Source organism: Strigops habroptila, chromosome 7 (genome assembly GCF_004027225.2).
Source record: "Strigops habroptila isolate Jane chromosome 7, bStrHab1.2.pri, whole genome shotgun sequence".
Lineage (NCBI taxonomy): Eukaryota > Metazoa > Chordata > Aves > Psittaciformes > Psittacidae > Strigops > Strigops habroptila.
The window spans coordinates 32878986-32898387 of NC_044283.2; the positions used below are offsets into that span (position 1 = coordinate 32878986).

At 36.6% G+C, this 19402-nt stretch overlaps 1 protein-coding gene across 7 annotated transcripts in view; it reads left to right on the plus strand.

Moving 5' to 3' along the window:
- The window catches only part of FAT1 (FAT atypical cadherin 1), a 114397-nt gene that overhangs the window by 12587 nt on the left and 82408 nt on the right, over window positions 1–19402 (plus strand). The gene's annotated exons all lie outside the window — the stretch shown is intronic.

Consider the following 19402-nt stretch of genomic DNA (forward strand, 5'->3'; position numbering starts at 1 on the left):
AAACTGAGAATAAAAAAATGACAATCATATCTGACTAATCCAGAAGCCATTCTGTGTGTTCTGTATGCATCTCACAATTGTGGATGTGAGCAATACAGACTCACAAAACCACTTTACTCTTCAAGGTTTAGGTGAACAAACTGTTACTGGCAATATTTTTTCTTCTAGAATGTCAGTTGTTAAATCATGTAGTTTGTGGCTAGAGAACCAAATCTAGACCTCAAAATATATCATTGCTTCTCTTAGCTTTGCTTTTAACAAAGCACATAGGTAAGACTGTGGAACATACTTTCTAAAATGGAGAATTGAGTACTTTTCAAGACTTGGTAGTTTCACTTTTAGGGTTTTTTTCACTTTTTTGGTATGCGTGCAGACTATTTGTGTATTGTTATGCCTTTCTTTTGACATAAGTACATTTACTGTGCATTATTGTACATATATATAGTGTCTAGTTGTATTACAAATGAGTTTGTTTGCAATTTATTGTCCAAATGATAGATAACAGTAATGAGAATGAAAAAGTGAAGCAATATTTTTATTTTGACTCCAGTGTGTACATGTGTACCTGTTTATGTGAATGTGGACAGGTACATGTATTTTTGTGATTTACTGTTGTGGCAGAATAGTTGTCTGCATGTTTTGCCTCTTCACTCTTTTGGCACAAGACTGGTTTGCTTTACTGAAGAATTGGTATGAGTTTAAGTTCCTTTTAACTGCCAGGTTTACAAAGTTGGGACAAAACCAGCTGCTATTTATTCTCGTCCAGGACAGTGGCTCTGTATTTTCAAGGTGGGGAGGGGCATTGTCTATATTTGTATCTGGTGTGTAATGTTGGCAGTTCTTGAGGGATGAAAGTAGAGGGACTTGATCAGGAGGGAGTGGTTCTAGTTTTTAATCTTAGTGAACAAATTCCACTTAAGACACTGGCTTCAGGAAGGATGTGTGTACATGGCAGGTGGGGATTTTTCTGTCAAATGTTCATCTAAAGGAACAAGGAAAGAACACGGAGTATCTACAAGCTTGACAGTGTAGCTGCAATTTTGTCTTGATGCTTCCCCCTCCCCCCCCGACCCCGGAATCCATTAGAATTGTTACAGATGGCACCCTTTGTACTGTGGTGTCTATGTATTTGGCAAGTTTTTCAAACTGGACTAGCTTTGATACAGGGAGAAGACTGTTAATTAGCCAAGAATTTGTGGAAGAGCTTGCTAAAGAGCTCTTCTGACTTTACTCTTGACGTACATGTCTCTCCCTGCTGTCTTTGAAAGCATCATACTACACTTTCAGTTCAAAGGTGGATGAACTGGATTTAGGAAGTTATTTGGAGTCAACACTTAACTGTTCGGTGACTAAGAGGAATCCTTCTGTGCCTGCCTTACTCTAGGAATCAAGGACAACGGTCACATTTGCAGAAAGACTAGATGATTGGTGATAGAAGCATCAAATAGCTAGTTCCATGCATGTATTTTTTTGTTGAGTTTCAGGTTATCTTTTCCATGTTACTTTAATTTTACATTTCAAAAGGTAGGAAATTGTATTAGTGTTTGATATTTCTACCTGTATTATATGCTTTTGTGAAAATTTCAGAATTACATCTTTGCCACTAACTCTCGAGTACTTTTTTTCTGAGACTTACCTTTGGTTTAGTTCAGCTGGTTTTCATAAGTTCTGTTTTCTGCAGTCCTGTCCAACTGTTAGAAGTAAATCTATGAACAGGAAGCCCTAATGCACCATGCTCCCAAACTCAGGAGTTGCTTTGATTACTTTGTTGCCTAATTGCTCTGGAGATTTTTAAGAAGACATAGAAAAAAAAAATACTTAGGGATGAATTTGGTAGTCAGTCACAGCAAAGGAGGAGAGCAAGATGATAAAGTCTTAAAAATTGCAATAGCTTCTTGTAGGTACTGCTGTACCTTCCTCATATCACTGTCTGGTTTTTTTGCAATGCAAGAAATAGCGCATACACATTTAACAGGTGTCTGATCTTAGAGGAAATATTTTTCAAATGAATGGTAATAAAGTCATTAAACTTATTTCCCAGGAAGTTATAAAGATCAAAAGTATGACTAAAGAAAATAAATGGTGCTAATGCGATTATTTTGAGGTTCAGCCTCATGCTGTCTCCAGCTCCTAAGTTGTTAACTGGCAGCCAAGTGGCTAAAGGACGGAGATCAGAGGTCATCACTCAATATATAAAGATTCAGAAGTGTAATAGTGCATTGTGACTGTTATTCTACAGAGATTAAAATTACGTAATAAATGGAGACTCTGGATGTATTATAACAATATGAGGGGAAAAAAAGTTAAAACGAGATTTCTGTGCACTGAATTTATACAACAAACCAATTTGTTTATCTGTTAGGTATGTGTGTTCAGGAGAACTTGGAATTTAAGATAGCTTTTTGTGCATGAGCTAGACTGAAGTCTGCAAATAGAGATGATCAGCTGGCTATATAAATTGCCTATTAAAGCAGCTGTAAAATATTTTCCTAAAGAATTTGATAAGGAGTTGAGCAGATTGGGATGTATTAATAATATAATGCATTGTGCTGATACAGATCCCAGTGTGCCACAAAAAACCCACACGCACCATCTAAATCCCATTAACACTGAGCAATAAAAGTGAGATAAATCATGTCAATACCATGCTTCTATTGCCATTTAGGAAGGCTCTAAAGAATGATAGAAGCAATTGCTGGAGGAGAACCTAAAGGAGAAGCTATGGGGAGACCAAGGTAAACCTCTTCCTTCTTTATCCCAGCGGGCAAGCAGGGAAAAGGAGAATGTCTTCCTGTTTACTTTTTGATTTGTCAAAAATAAGGATAGAGCATTTCCATGAGGTATTTATACTCCTCCTCAGAAAGTGTGAAATAAAAGATGGAAGCTGTAGTATATGAAAATGGTATTAGAAAGAACTCTCATTGCTGCTCTCAGTTGTACAGGTGAACAGGGCCATTCAGTGTCACCCACTGTGCTGGAAGTGATGCTGTCATGGGAGCACCAGCATGTGGTAAGCAAATTTCCACACTTTTTTCAGCTGTAAAAATTAGAACTGTTACTGGTTTTGCTCATATCTGGCCTTCTCCAAAGAATTTTTGCCAAGCAGACTGCTCATTTCCTTGAGATTATCAGGGCTTCTAGCTTATTACGGAGAGCTGGTTTTTATCTTCTTTCAAGGGTGTTGTCTTTCGTTTTCTTTATAGTGCCCAAAGTTTCGATAGCTGAGGGAGCCAGCAGACTTTGGGAGTGTAGATGTCCTGGGTCATTTAGCCAAAGAAAGCTCTCATTGCAGTGTTTATAGAAGATGGGAGCCTGTCCTGGAAGCTGATGTTCAGAAACCAAGGTAGTTTCAAGAGTCATGAATTCAATGATGTCTGGTTATGTCTAACCAGTTGTTGTACGAGAGCAGTTGGATTTGCAACTCTTGTACAATCAGATACAGGGTATTACATGTAGGCCGTATGCAGTAAGGTTTCCCATGATGATGGTTTGTTTGAACTATTTTAATAAACACTGAATTTTACAAACACATTGTTATCAGAAACTTCCTAACTAGTTCAACTTGCAAGGCTACCAGCAGGTGTTTTCTAAACTTTTGCAGTTGAGGATATTTCCTAGCACATAACCTAGTTCCAGAATGGTGTAAGGGTCATGTGGCAGTATGAACTTCATGCATGATAGCCTTATTACTCATGTTTAATCTAGTAGTATAGTTATTTGTTACCAGGATTCTTAACTGTTCTTTCAGTAACCTGCATTTAAGTTGTTAGGCCATGAGTGTTACAGAATAACAGTAATTCTGTTCTAACAGTAACAATGAAGTTTAAGGTGATTAAACTAATTTGCTGACTTCAAAAGACATAAATATGACTGCTTTATTAGAACAAAGGTATGTCTAGCCTGATATACTGTCTCCAGTAGAGTGAGGAAGAACAAGAGCAAAGCAGACACATGATACTTCCTTCTAATACTTTCCCAGTCTCTAGTTATTTTCTATTTGAGGAATTTTTGAGACACTTGTGGTTTGTAACCTTTTGTGGATTTATCTTTATTGTGTAGTCTTCCCTTGGAACCCTGTAATTGTGAAGTGTAAGTCATGCGACCATGATAAAGAAAGATAATTTGTTTTTGTAAGGAATGTTAAAGGAGCAAGTAAAAAAAAAAAAAACAAACAAAATAAACCAAACACCACCAACAAAAAAAAACTTAAAAAAAAGAGTTAATAGGGGCATGTGGAAGAAAATTAATTTTATTGCACTGTGTCTGTGTGTGTAAAATATCAATAAAGCTTAATGCCTTAGAGACACTATTTTTATATTACCAGAACCATTTCCAGCTGGGAAGACAGTAATTCATTAAGGAGAATTAATAGGATTTTAACTACATAGAGCAAAGTACTGAATTAAACTTTTAAAAGGTACAGAACACTGCTAGCATATAATAAGCATGTTAACATTTCTTTGTAGTGTTCTTATAATTGCATTAATTAAAATGCAGGATATGATTAACACTTATGTATAAGGGGGTTGCTTCAGGTTCTGTTTCTTCAGTGATCTTTGGTTTTTTCACTTTTCAGATCATTCCCCCACTCACTGTTGTTGAGTTTTCATATAAGACAGGCATTAGCAAAGATTAAATAAAGATCACCACTGGAGCAGAACACTCAAGTAGCTATTAGATAGCTGTTAAGCCAGCAGTGCCGTCTGCCAACTGGCCTGCGTCTATCCTAACACCTATTGTACCTTTAGGTACCAGGACTGCACCCAGATTGTCTGTTGGGAATGCTGTCTGCTGCATTTCTACTCCCAACTGTGCCCTAGTGCTCTTTGGAAGAGTGGTGGCTGGCACAGGCCAAAAGCAATGTAAAGAATCAAGTTCCAGTGTCTGGGATTGTTTTCTGTCTGTTGTACTGATACAGCCATAAACCACTTGGAAGTAGGGGAGGCATTTTTTAACCGAAACTGAGACTAGTATGATTTGGTTTTAAGTTGATAGTAGTTAAGCAGTCTTACAAATACGGGACTTCCTTTGCTCTCTTCAGTGAAGGCTTCCATGCGCTTTAGTTTTTTACCCCTTTTGTATAGAGTCATGAATATAAACACCAGGATATACAAGAACTTACTTTCCCTCAGTTTAAATTAAAAAAAACCAAAACCCAACCAACCAAACAAAACCACCAAACCACTCGCCCCCAAGTTACTAATAATAACGAATTTTTTTTACTATATATCTTCCAGACAAGCTGCTGTCAAAGCCATGTGGTGACTGTGCTGTGTTTATTCCGAGTTCTTGCAGAACTGTCAGAGAGGTTATAGGGTACTGAAAACTGTCAACAGAAAAAAATGTTGAGCAAATATTTTTGTAAAAAAGCTGCTAAACATTAAAATTGCCATTGATTAGGTGATGTTGATAGTCAGGAAGGAATATTTCTGGTGGGTTTGATATGATAGGCTATGAGGAGGAGATGATCTAAGATTTAGTCAAAGTTTGTTTACAGAAGTTGTGACAGTGGCATTTCCTGCTTAGCTTCTTCCACGGATGAAGTCTCGTTGGCACATAGGTCTTGCAATTAAAATTCCAACATATTTTTATCAGTTAAAAATGAGTAAATGGGAAGACCGACCCTCTCCTATGAGGGTCTTCTCATAGTGTTTTCTTCTTGCAAAGCGCAGTAGTTCTTACCACTAATTTTGAAGAGAGAGCTGGATTAGGAGGTGCTCTATTTCTGTATAATAGTAACTGGTTGCTACTTTTTGTACCACAAATTCTTATCCTAGTTTGGGTACAAACACAAGTGAAGCTAGGAACACAGACTAATTTCCCAGGTATCTAATTAGCTTTTCAGGCAAGTTTTTTTTTTTCACCCTACCCTGAATTCTGTACTACCACATTACATTGTACTGAAGTTAGTTATTTGCCCATATAGCAGTTAACTTTCTTCACTGGCTGAAGTATAACTATGCTAGGGTAAGAATTTTTAAAGTTACTCTGATGTGGTTTATAAAAAACACAAAAAAATCCCCCAAACCAACCAAAATGCAAAAAGCTTCCTTTTAGAATGATTACTAGGTTCTATAAATTCGAAGTTAGAGTTTTAAGCCTGTTAGTTTGGAAGGTTAGTTTTTTAAAGGAGGGGCTGGTCAACCCTTGAGTTAGCAGCCCTTTAGTTAGAGAACTAAAACCTGATTCTAATACATATGCTGGAGATTTGAATGAAAGAGTAGTTAGCAGAGAGGAATTTTTGCTTAAAGAACTTTAGGCAGATTATTCTTGGATTCTGACCAGTCAGTTGCCATACTCACATCTGGAACAGAATTCCAGGTCAAAACAAACTATTAAACTCATAATTTCTTTGGAAAATAATACAAGGGCAAACATCTTCTATGTGTTTGAATAGGGTATAATTAAAGCCCTCAAAAGAATTCAGGTAATGCTTTCTGAGATTGAGAGGTATTTTTGTGTGTGTGTGCATATCAGGATAAAAATGTATGTTGAGGTTTTGTTTGTTTTTGAGAAATGTTGAGAACGTTTCTGTTGAAGAAATACTAGTTTATCTCTGCTAAATAATAATAAAAAATACAGCTGTTCTTATTCTCGGAACAGGAAGTAGTTTAGGTCAGAGATGCAGAAATAGTCATTCCCTTAGCTGTCTCTGTGACGAGAGTTTAGTAAAAATAATACAGCATTAAAAAAAAAAAAATAAGAGGGGGGACAAGTGAAGACTTATTTGGTAGTTAACTACTCTGGAAAAATACTTGAATGCTGATGTATGTTCAGTGTTTTTCCAGTGGCATATTTCTTTTGTGCAGTGCCTGGGCATTCCGTCATTTTGGTATTAGATTGAGAAGGATGAGCAGCACGAGAACAACTTGAATTGATGTGACTGGGATACAAGATCTACCCATTTTAACTCTTTCACCAGCAGACTTTACAGAAGAGTCCTTATCAAACTTCTCCAGAGCCCATCAGAAGAAGGTTTTTGTTGTGACAATAAATAACAAAGCCACTTACAGTACCATGCCCAACCAAACACAATAGCCTGGTTTTTAAAGTACTTATCCCATGTTATGGTGACTTCTTTGACTTACCAGATGTTTCACTGAAAGTCAAGTATGCAATGTATGGAGCAGAGCTGAAATCCTAGCTTAGTCTGCAGGGTGGGAGAGACAGTTGTATCTGTGGAACACTTGAGTAGGCATATTTATGGCTGTTGATTACAGATACTTAAAAAACTTGTTGTGTAGACTCTTTTTAAAATAGGGTGTTCTCTTGTTTTCTGCTTTCTGGTTAATGGTACCCAGTGGGTTAAAGTGTGTTTAATGTGATGTTGAAAATACAAGTGAAGTTGACACAGAAAATGATTTGTATTATTTCACCCTGGTTTTACAGCATTTTTCTTCAGTGGCATTGAAGCCAAACTTGGGCTGTTGTGCAAGAAAACCTAGTTATGTTAAAAAAGAAAAACAAAACAAAAAAAAAAAAAAAAAAACAACAAAAAAAAACCCCAAACCCACAGCTAAACAACTATGCGTAAATTGAGTAATATTTTGAGCTTAAAAACATTTGCTTAAGATTTCATGCAACTTAAATATGTTTTCCACCAATTTTTTATGGTTTTAAAAATGAGGCATTTGGCACATAGATGCTCTTTCATGAGACAGTACAAATAGCTGTAACAGCAGCTTACTGAGAATAACTGTTGTATCTTTAGACCCTCTCAATATTAGGAGAAATTTAGAGAACTTTTTTTTTAGGAAGTGTAGACCTAGTTCAGCATAATTTGTGTCTGTTTAAAGAAATAAAGGTAAGAGCCAGAGATCTGCCATCCGTTAGACTGAGAGCAAATCCTGAATTTGTTGCTGTCCAAAAAAACCCCCAAACCAATCCAGAAGGTGTTTTCCTAGGAGATTACTAACTTCTTGGGAGTCTGTTATTTTGCTTTATGGCTGGTACCAATAGCCTGGCTGCCTGATACTTGAATTTAGTCACGTGTGTATAAGTACTTAAGTTCAGAAGAGGTTACCTGGTTAACCTGCCAGGGACCGTCTGGTTTTGACTACAGTTTGCAGCTTTGCATTACTGTACTCATGGTGTGATTTACATTCAAGCTAAGGTCTGGAACTGATGGGTAACCTGTGGGATGATGCTGTTGCATTCATGTTTCTTTTTAAGTGATCAAACTAAGCCTGGCATTTAATGTTGAGTTTCAGTTTGGCAGAGGTTAAGGAGGCCTGCGTTTGGACACGGTCCTGAGCAGCCTGGAGCTAGCTGATTACCTACCTTGCTTAGGCTAGAAGAAAGCTATATAATTTGCATTTGTGATGGTGCTATTAGGTTGTTAATGTAGCTTTTAGAATGTGTCTTTAGAAGAAGCTGAATTACTTTTAGGCAAACATACTCATCTTATGTTTTGCTGTTGGCAGGGGAATCTTCCAAAGTAGTTCGAGAGTTTTCTTGGGTATCCTGCTGAGTAAAACATCACCTTAGCTGCCAAAGAGATCCCATACAAAAGCTGGCTCTCCTCTCCTCTTCTGCAGGGTTGCTCAAAGTGAGGGATTGTTTTGTTGTGAAAGGTATTGGTTGGGTTGTGACTTGGTCTGATGAAAGCAGAGCTGCCCTAGGGGCTGTGTCTCTGTAGGAGATGAACTGAGGCTGAGCCACATGGGGTCCCAAAGATTACCTTATAAACAGCAATCATTCCAGGCAGCAGAGTACATATTAAGGGCCTATTAACTTGCTTAGACCTCTCTTTGACTTGAAAAGTACTTGTGAGCAGAGGAATAATAGAAGGGAAGGGTTGCCAAAAGCTATGGAAGGTGCATCTTGCCATATCACTGTTGGTACATCTGTTGAGTTGGGGATTTATTTCCTATTAAACATCTGCTTAGCTTTTGAAGTACATCTTACGGTCAAAGGAGGGAAGCTTGAAATGATTGCATAATGTTTATTCTTTTCTTTGAAGATTTTAAAACTTTAATCATACAGCATTTGGACATATTTAACAAAGGAGAAACCTAGATGAGTATTTGGCAAACTTCCCCAACTTATAGCATGCAGTAGTGGCAGCTACAGAACTTGGGTTTTAAAATACTTCGGGCTTGCTGAAACTATGGTTTGCAGGTCCATTTTGTAATCTGTGTATCATTGCATCTATGCCTTGGTTACACTGGTCATCTGAACATGATCAAAAATGAATTGTCAACTTATCAGTCTCCATGTGGTTCAACAGAAGAAAATCTCTAGCATTCCAGTGCCATCAAAGAGTGATTTTTGCTAAACAGGAGTGTGCAAAGAATCTAGTAACAGGACTGCAACAGGTAATTTCTTTATTCAGAAATGAAGTTTCCCCAAACTCCTTGTGTTCTGTCCACACTTCTAATAGCTGCTTCTATTTCATTTTAAATTACTTGTGAACAAGGATAAATTAATACATACATGGTTCTTATAGAGAGTTGTGTAATTTTGATAGGCATTTGGGTTAAAGAGTAAACTGGTGAGCTAGTGGATATAAATTGTCTTGACCTACCAGTAATGGCAATCATTAATAGTTCTTTAGGCTCAGAGTTCTGTGTCTGTACAGATAGTATCACTGTTACCAGAACTGAATATCTGCCTGTATGACAGGGAAGGTTACACACAGAAAAAACAGTAGTTGCATTGTTTTATTGCCCAGTTTACATCTTAGAATAATCCTTACTGACAGGGATTGCTTCCAAAATCTGCCTGTTTCTTAAATAAATAGGCTGTATTAATTTTGCTGATGCAAAAAGCCTGAAACCACCTCTGTATGCTAAAAAATGAAAATTCCCGAGTTTTCATTTTGAAGTTGCTGATCATAGTGTGCTTATTCATATTTTTTACAGGGCTTAAGGATTAAAAGGTTATTAAGAATTTCAAAATGTAAGAAATAAAGTTACAGAATAGCCTTCTCATTTTAGTGTTACTGGTAAATGTACATGAGCATTACAAAACTGCTCCAGTCATATGGGTAAAGGAATGAAGATTTTGGTAACATAATGTGCTGAAAATGAATACAGAATGAAAGAATAATGTGCTAAACATGAATAGAGACTTCTTATATGTGTGGCCTGTAGTGCTGATTGTATTTATGCATAGAGGGAGTTTGCAGCTCAGCTTGAAAGATTTGCAGTGCAAAGAAGCTTATGATGGAATGTATGAATGGAATTATGTATGTGATCCTTAATGCTGGTACCTTGTCCCTTCCATTCCTCCAAAGCTGTGAGGGTGATGTGCATAGTTCTTTCATGGGGAATGCATCTCCATTCTACACATTTATTTTTTTAATTTTTTTTTAATCACCCACTCACCCCTAACCTTTTCCTGCAGATTTACCATGACAGGGTATATCCTGTCTCTATGAAAATTAGAGATTGTTTTCTAATGATAAGGGTTTAATCTGCAACGAATCAGACATGTGGAAACTTCTGTCTGTGGAATTTTCTGTTTGATCAGAGAGGAATGCCCTTGCTGTGCCCTTCCTGTAATGAAAGTAAGGTAGAGTGGAATCAAAGTGATTCTAGATAAGATTGGAATGTGTGCATAGGTTATGCCTGTGTTATATTTGGTGTTGCAATTCTGGTCGTATGTATTATTTTACTGTCCAAGAGATTAACAGCATTGTTAATCTTTTAAAAAGATACCTCTTTATTTCTGTTACAGTTAAAAGTGCTGGGGGTGGTCTTATTGATTAAATTCCTGAGTTAATTACTTAGGTTTGAACATGGAAAGTCTTGCTCACAGAAACAGGTATTGTCAGCAAAATATTGAATGTGCTATGTTAATACCACAGGGGTTTTGTTACTGTAAATAATTTTACACTATTAACTATGCCTTCAGTCTTAAAGGTTTTGGGGTTTTTTTTAGTGTGCCATTGTGAGGAATGGCTAATAGTTTGTCTTTATTACACAAACAGTTAATGATTAACAAATGTCCAGCTGCCTGTGCAAGGAGTGTTAATTACTGTGGGGAGGGAGGGAAAGATGGCTATGCCTTTGCATAAGAAGTCTGATCATAGTTCACTTTGAAGATAGTTTGAATGTTATAGCACCAATTTAAGCAGATTAATCAGAATGGAAGAATGACATGCCTTTCTTTTTGACGTCTGGTTACATGTATGTGCTTCCATACTTGTGCTACTAGGTAGTACAGTAATGCTTTGGGTTGCGAGGGTTTGTCCAGACCCTTTTAAAGTTAACAAGTTGTTATCTCTTCTTACACCGTTTTAAGAAGTGCCGTATTTTGTGTATGGACATAGCGAAAACATGGCTAAAATAAGAAAAGTTATAAAAATGTAAGCAGTTCATAGCTGTGCTTGCAAATATATAAAAAAACTTAGAATTTGCACTTTTCAATTGGCTTTTTGCTTGCTTAAAAAAATTTATGCTGGACAGTGGAATTTTGTAGTGAATTTGTGAAATGGCTCAGACTTCCAGATACAGATAAGGGGAAGAGAGTGTGAGAAGGTTCAAAAACTGTTAGTGAAAGATGAATTATTGAGTTGTCATTGGCGCAAGTGATATGTCAGTTTTGATGTGCATTGTTTAATAAATCGAGGGAGTGATAATTAGAGTAAAAACAAGATTACTGCAGATTATGTGGATTAAGTTTGAGTGAATATTGATCCAGCATATGACGATAGGAAATGGAGTAAGAGATCTATGCTATGTCTGTAATTCCAGTGGTGATCAAAAAAATCCTTTGGAAATTGAGTTGTTCAGTCTAGTCAAACACGAGAATGGCCAGCATTTGAGAATATGTTTTTGAGAACAGTCATGCACAGATATGGAGATTTAAGGTGATCACCTGGTGCAGTTCCGTCTCTAGTCGCTGCAGGTTCTTTGAATTTCTTAAGGGAAAAAAACTTCAGTTGTTCAGGAGTAAAATGCATTTTGTGGCTACATGATCTACTAGTCACCTACAATGTCATAGCGTTCTTTCGTTTATGCTGAGTGTAGTAGTGTAAACAGAGTTGATCTACTTTTATCATGGCTCCATGATGATTAAACTTCTTGTTTGGTATTCTTTTTGGTATTGTTACTAAAGGTGCAGTTATCTTCAGTGAAAAAATGTTCCTGTGGGGAATAATTAAGAGGTTCCTAATGGAAATTCCAACAGACTCTGTGGTGTGTTGATCCAAATGCTTGAAGGTTCTACTATTAAGCAATAAATACAGAGTGAATGGTTTTTTTTTTTTATTTTTTCTTTTTCCTCTTGTTTCGGAAGATGTTGAATAAAACCGTGCAGGCAGTTATCCATTATTTATGTGAAAAAGACAGAACCCAAATCCCAACAGGCATCCAAGGCACTTACAAATAAATATGCTTAACATCTAATAAGTAATTTCTAGTTTTCTAGTTGCAGATCTCCCTTTTCGATGTTAAGTGTTGATTCTTCAGTGTGCATCTAAGAATTTGCTTACAAACAGGATTTCTCATCTACTTGGTACAGTAATCTTAACCAAAAAGGGTTGGTGGTTTTTTAATCCCAGAGTTCTTTGTCATCCTGACACTTCTACTGTGAAGTTTTTACTCAAACAAGTTCAGAGACATTTCTTTGTATGGCCTTTTGTTTATTTTAATTCATATGCAATGATGAGAAATGAATTAGTATAACATGTACTGATCAGTGTGGGATTTCCTCTGGATACATGAATAGAAATAAAGTCTGAATAAATAAATGGATACTTTGTGGGTTAATAAATAACTTTGACAGAACAAGGATGAAAATGTCTTTTGATGCCACTGAATTGCAGATGGTTTAATCTCATGACTTTATTGATTTGCTTTGTTCTAGCCACATGACCACAGGTACACTAGCTCTTTGTGGACAAAGAAGAGCTTGGGAGCAGCATTTCTGTTGAGAGTAATTAAGTGCCATTGTGCATATGGCTACCTGGTGCAGTAACATGAACAGCAGTAATAGCCCGATTTCTGGTTTCCCTGAACATGCTACTTGCCTTGATATAGGTATCAATATCTTTTCTTGCTCAGAGCTGGTCTGAGAACTGTCACTGTTAACCAGCTGTTTCTGCAACTGAAAATAGTCTGGAGACTGAAAGCTTGAAGCAAAATTGCAGCAGTCTGAAACACAAATCAGAATAAATCACATGCACATGCTAGATAACAGGTTTTTGTGTGGGGGTTAGTCATGAGCCACTGTTGCTGTGGAACACAGCTGTAACTGCTTCTTACTAAAGAGTAGGGCTGCTCTGTTGAACTTGCTGAGCCTTCAAAGTTATTTTTGTGGAAATAATAAGAGGTGGGTTGCAATTGTTCAAATTACAACCAAAAAGGAAATCTGAAAGAACTGCTCTGTATGCAGAAAAAAGTATCTTGGGACACATGCAACAATTTTCCCTGTTTAAGATGGTCACTAAACTTCGAGATTTAGAGACAAAAAAGTAAGTATACTTGTTGCAGAACTGTTTAGTATATTAATAATATGCAGAGGTCTAAACAGATAGATCCTTCTGGATTAACAAACCAGTTTCTGTACAATTAAATGTGTTGCTCTTGTGCATAATTGGCTTCCCAAGTGTCTCATTATTTTCCTTGTAGGCTCTTCCACTGCCTAAGGGAGACCTAGGTTAATCTGTCAATTCCACTTAGCTTTGAAATTCCTGGGGCCATTTGCAGAGGAATTTACCCTTCAGAGATTTCCCATTTCCCCCTTAAATGATTAGAGTGGTAATATAACCACTCACGTGGTCAACAGTTTCTTAGTACTAGGAAGACTGTCAGTGAAGTTAGAGGGATTTTGCGAGGTGAAGCCAGAGTTCTGAAGAGCATATACATGTTCGCTTGTGTGTATATGTAAGAAATCCTTATAAACTTTAACCAAGAACATAGAAATTCATCCTTTGCATTTCTTATGCACATTCAAATACAGAAACTTTCTAAAAATTTGATCAAATGAATTTTCTTTGTGTACATTCATAAGTAAATAGTAGACCTGTAGAACCCTTCACTTGTTTCTGAACTACGTACATTTCAGCAGAAATTGTTGGTCATAAAACTGTAGAAAGAGAGCAGGATTTAAAGATAACTGTATAGCAGTATTATCAGAAAGGATTTTTTGCTTAAATATAGTTTATTCTAATTTTATGATACTGCGTAATTGTATTTCTTGAGACAAAGAATCCAGTTTTGTCTTTACCTGAAGACAAACGTCTGTCCAGAATTAAGATTAATCAGATCCTCCAAACCTTGCTTACGTAACACAGTAAGAAGAGCTGCTTTTGTGGGTACTGAGAGCCCACATGCTTGGCCCAGAATCTGCTGGCAGTTTCTTCTGTTTTCACTAATATTTTATAAACCTGCTGTAGCGCTGATGCAGTTGTGTGCACCTGTTTTTTGAGCATGCTTTCTCGCAAATCGTGAGTGACTGCTCATGCTAACAGCAAAGCTTGCTTTACTTGCTCTCTCTTCAAAGAAACATAGGTTGTATGTGGTTGTATTACAATAATTTTTCCTATTGGCATAAGAGTTAACATTTCATTTCCCTAATGTGTACTCATCAGGGGGTTTTTATGTCTCTCCATATTGGAGCTCTAGCAACATGGTACTGTTCCTCTGTATAGTAATTATATTGCCTGTCTGAAAGCTTGACATACAAGCAATCTATCTGACAGAAATAAGCTGGAGCTATTAAAATAACCATAAATGAGGCTGACAATAGGAGCTGTCTGCCATTGTCCCAAAAGATTTTCTGAACTGGAAGTAATCAGTTGAGTTCTAAGGCAACCCCATCAGGGTTCTTCTAATTGCGAAAATTCCCCCTCACCACCCTCTGGCTTCCTGAAAGCAAGTTCACAATCTTGGTGGACCTTGGCAGAGTTATAACTTTTAGCCCAGACTACCTAGTACTGAATCATAATTTCTGGGCATACTCTTTTATTTAGACAGTTTTAACAACATGTTTTCAGATCTTTTTTCTTTTACAAATAGTCTAAACACTGTGTTTTCACTTGACTTGGTTTTGTATAAATGTGCAGAAAGCAATGTGGCTGGAAGTCAAAATGTTACTTGGTCTAATTATTTACGGTTATTTTTGCCCTGTGCTTCATTCTGTTTTACATATTGAAGACATGTAAAACCTGTTTTCTCAATATTTTTAAAATGTAGTCTATGCTTGGGGCAGACCTTTAACTATGCATGTCTTTGCTTCTAGGTCTTTGCTATCTGTAGATGCTTAAGTGGTAGCTGGTTTTAATTGTTGAATATTCTGTATTTCTTCAAATCTCTCTGCATCTATCTTGTTTATAAGATCCATATAGCATAGATCAATAGTGACCTTTCCCTCCCTCTGCCTGAACACAATTCAAATTACTGCCGTCTGTTCACAGCAGTGATGCAAAAACTGTTTTATGTTTTAAGTTTTATGACAAGGTTTGGATTTGAGCATGTGTTGGGGCTCTCTGGATGCCAAGTTTTTTGTTCCAAAAGGTATGTTTTACTATAAATGCATTGGTAACTTCTATGCATTTAGAAAAGGAGTCTGTCAGATTTGAGTGGACGCTGATAGTGTCTGCTTCATGAGCTATTCTCTCTGTTGTTCCGTTATGGTGATATGCAAAAATTGCTTAATTTCAAATACAGTAGGTTGTTTAATGAAATTTGAGAGTTCTTGAAAACTTGTGCTGATACGAGATTTACCAAAGTTATTGGTACAAAACTGGATTTGGCTCTGTATTTTGTTACATCTAACCAGTTCAGTGAAGTTACATTTTAGATGTAAACCAGGTCATTTTGTTATAAGTGAGATTTTACTTCGTTCAGTTTGATTTTATCCTTATTCCACACCCTCCCCACCCCCCCAGTTAAAATCTCAAATGTGTTCTGATGACCGGTTCCTATGCTCTGTTAAGGGTCTGTGTGCTCTAGAGACCATGTATGCTCTGCGGTGGTATTGTTCACCTTCCACCTCCCAGAACCTGCAATAACTAGTGCCTGGAAGAAGAGCAAACAGTAAGGAACTTGACGTATTTGAAAGTCTTGCAGCTGCACGGGGAAATGGCATCTAGCAGTTAAAGAACTTGTTCAAATTCACTACAGTTCCATCAGCTTGCTCATACTTATAGTGATAAGTTGCCTGAAACTTTCTAAGCCTTCATTTGTTAGGGAATGAGCAATTTGTCCTTGAAACAGCAACAAGAGTTGCTTTCCATTTAACAATCCTGTCTAAGCATGATTTCTCATCTGGTAGTACGCAAGACACAACTTCAAATGTATACAGCTTTCTATTTAGAAGAGCTGTAAATAAAATTTAATTCAATATTCTGGGGATCTGCCTTTATAAATGCTGACAAAGGACTTGTAGTTCAAATATGTTACTTTCAAGTTATTTTCGGTGTGTTTTTTCGTAGCTTCTCCTGAGAGAAATTTCTCCGAGCGTTCTCTAAAGCAGAAATTGTAAACTTTAAGTTTTTCATTGCCTTCAGTACTCATGAAGATGATGTTATATGCATGGAAAAAGTGGATTAAGATCACTGTAGAGAAACTTACTGAATAGCTGAAGAAATAAATATATAAAATCTAAATATGTGACAAGCTGTAACTATTAGAAACAGTGTTTAAAGTCCTGACAGATGTTAGATGATATTTTCTAAAGACTTTTGGGGTGCATGTGAAAATCTTAACTCTATAGCCTGCAAACATAATATGTTGCAGAATTTTCAAGGATGGTTGTGGTTTTGTGGGGTGTGGCTTTGTTTGGTTTTGTTTGATATTTTGTTTGGGTTTTTTTTAAACATTGAAGTACAGTTTACTGGCATGCATGTAAAAGGTAAAGCCACCAATTATTTAAAAAAGCAATCAGAATGTGTTAATTTAAGGTTCAGCTTAAATGCAGCAAAACAAAAGAACCATTGAGTGGTTGAAAAGAAACAAATTATTTCAAACTAGATTTAATTTTTAGTTATGTGTATTCCTATTCCTGAGACATGTTTTCAAACAAGCAATCTGAATTCTTCACGAGTTACACAAAACGCAGTATCAGTGGTTTGTTGCTAGGTTACAATCTTTGTAGCTGTGCTTAATTAATGAGAGAGGATGAGAGAGAAGAACAGTGAACACCTCTTGTTCATGTGTGATTCAAAGACAAGCAATAGTTACTAAAACTTTCTGCTCTCCTTCAGGGCTGCAACCAAGAATTATTTACATTCTGAAACAGTACAGTTTAGTCTTTGTGAATCTTAGATGCAAGAAGTCTGGTGTGTGAGTAGCTTGCATTGTCAGTGATAAGCTTTAAATTTTTATAGAGTTGAAAAGCAAATGATATTTCTCTGGGTGACTGTTGCACTTTGTTCCATACAGGCATAAACAGGTAATGCTTCCTGTTCAAAGCATGTATGTGATACAAGTAAGGAAGACTAGCACTTTTCCAGTTCAGCTTATAAAAAATATTACTTCTCTTAAAGAAGAGGTTGTATATACTTTTTAAAAGTTCACACTGCCTGCTGCAGGTCTTTAGTATTTCAGGAGCTAGAGTGCAGTGCCTTTCTTGGCATTCTGCCATGTTCATAGAATGAACAAGCTGACATTTCACTTCTGCAAAAGGAATCTCATTCCATTCCTACTTTAGAAGGAGATCGTTTCAGGGAGTTCACAGGATGGAGATTTTGGAATTTTCAACTGACTTTTTAAATGCTGAGTAGTTCCTTGTCTTTCTGACAGGACATACTTGAAATCTTCAGTGCTTAAGGATAGTTGGTTTGTGTAGAATAAAGGCTGATATGATGTTGTACTGCCTTTGTTTTGGCTTTACCAAGTGCTTATTACTTGAGTGATCAAAGTATATCTTGTTGCTGTTAGCATTGGATGCTCTTTTTTTTTTTTTAGCATTGTAGGCATAAGTCTTAGTTGTCCCTTACACACTGGTGTTTGGTGGAGGCCTTAGTTACATAGCACAGCAGCCTCAGAGGAAGAATGAATTTTATCTTGGGAGTTCAGTGCATTACGTGTTTCAAAATCTTCACCTTATAGAACTCTTTATAGCATGTAGGGTTGTGGCTGTACTCGACTGCTGCTTCAAGGCATTTTGCAGTGTCAGGCTACATTGGTGCCCAGAGTTATCAGAAGAGTTAAGAACAGGTTAACAGAAATACAGATAAATTGGCTAGCTGATTTTTTTTTTTTTTTTTTTTAAACCTCTAAAAGTGGGAAGAAAAGAATCTGAAAACTGTCTGTTCTGAATTGCTTATCATTAGCAGTCAAAGTGCAATAGTATTTAGTAAGATTTTACTTAAAAAAACCCACAAAGCAGTAATCAATGAGGCTGGTGTGATTCTTCCTTTAAAACAACTAAGCAAAGTTCCACAAAATGTAAAGCAGAAATTTGGCCAGAAAAGCTATAAACTTCTCGGAGTTGGGGTTTTTTCAACCCTTGTGCATATAAAAAACTAATTTCATTAATACTGATAACTTTCTAGAAAATATATGCAGCTTATCAAGAGGTAGCAGAGTTTCAAATAGTGAACTGCAGTATGTGCTGAGCATTTCCCCCAATTTTATTTTTCACTCAAAATATTGTGCAGACTTTAGTGATAGGTTACACTGCAATGACTTAATGTTTGTCTAGAAGTCAAGCCAAAGTTGCAGTCTGTGGTGTGTTGGCAGACTAGTGCCATGAGGGACAGCATGCCTTTTTATAACAGGCTTAATCCACTCACTTTTAAAACTTTGATTTGGATCATTTGCTTGATCACATTTGATCAGAACCTTTGTTCATTACATTCTTAAAATACTGCATTTGCGGTGGTTTTTTTTTTTTTTCTTCCCCACAGAGATAGCTTTTAAAGCTGCTGAAGAAGCTTTTTTATTTGCCCAGCTTATTAGAATTTATAATTAAGTTTGTAATCAGATTTCAAGCATCATGTTCCAGGCCAAGGATTTCTCTTAGTTTGTTTCAAACGTCACTCTTAGGGCAAATTCTGCTAAACTGCATTTTCATGCTTTGCTGAGAAATGATTGCAGGTTTTGATTTCCATTACAGAATCATTATTATTGTTAATTAGAGTTCTCATGGATAAGCACACTTAAGGAGGATTGTCCTTGGGAATTGGGAGTATTATAGTTTGAGCATTTGTTAATTAGACAGAATTGGCATATGTAAGACTGTCAGATTTGAAGTGGATTTATGTGTTGTTTGGGTGTAGTGACTTGGCTTGTGGGATTTAAATTGGAAGCAGTGTTGGTTCTTGTCAAGAGTTAACATTCTGATTTTTCCTCAGTTGCTGTATTCATAAACCAGCCTGTTCCTCCATATTGAATTCTGTCCAAATTCTATTCTATAGTATTCACTTAGGACTTTTGCCACCTTTTAATGAAATTTGTAGAAAAGTCCTATTGCATCAAGTGAGAACAATATCTAGTCTAAAATTTCA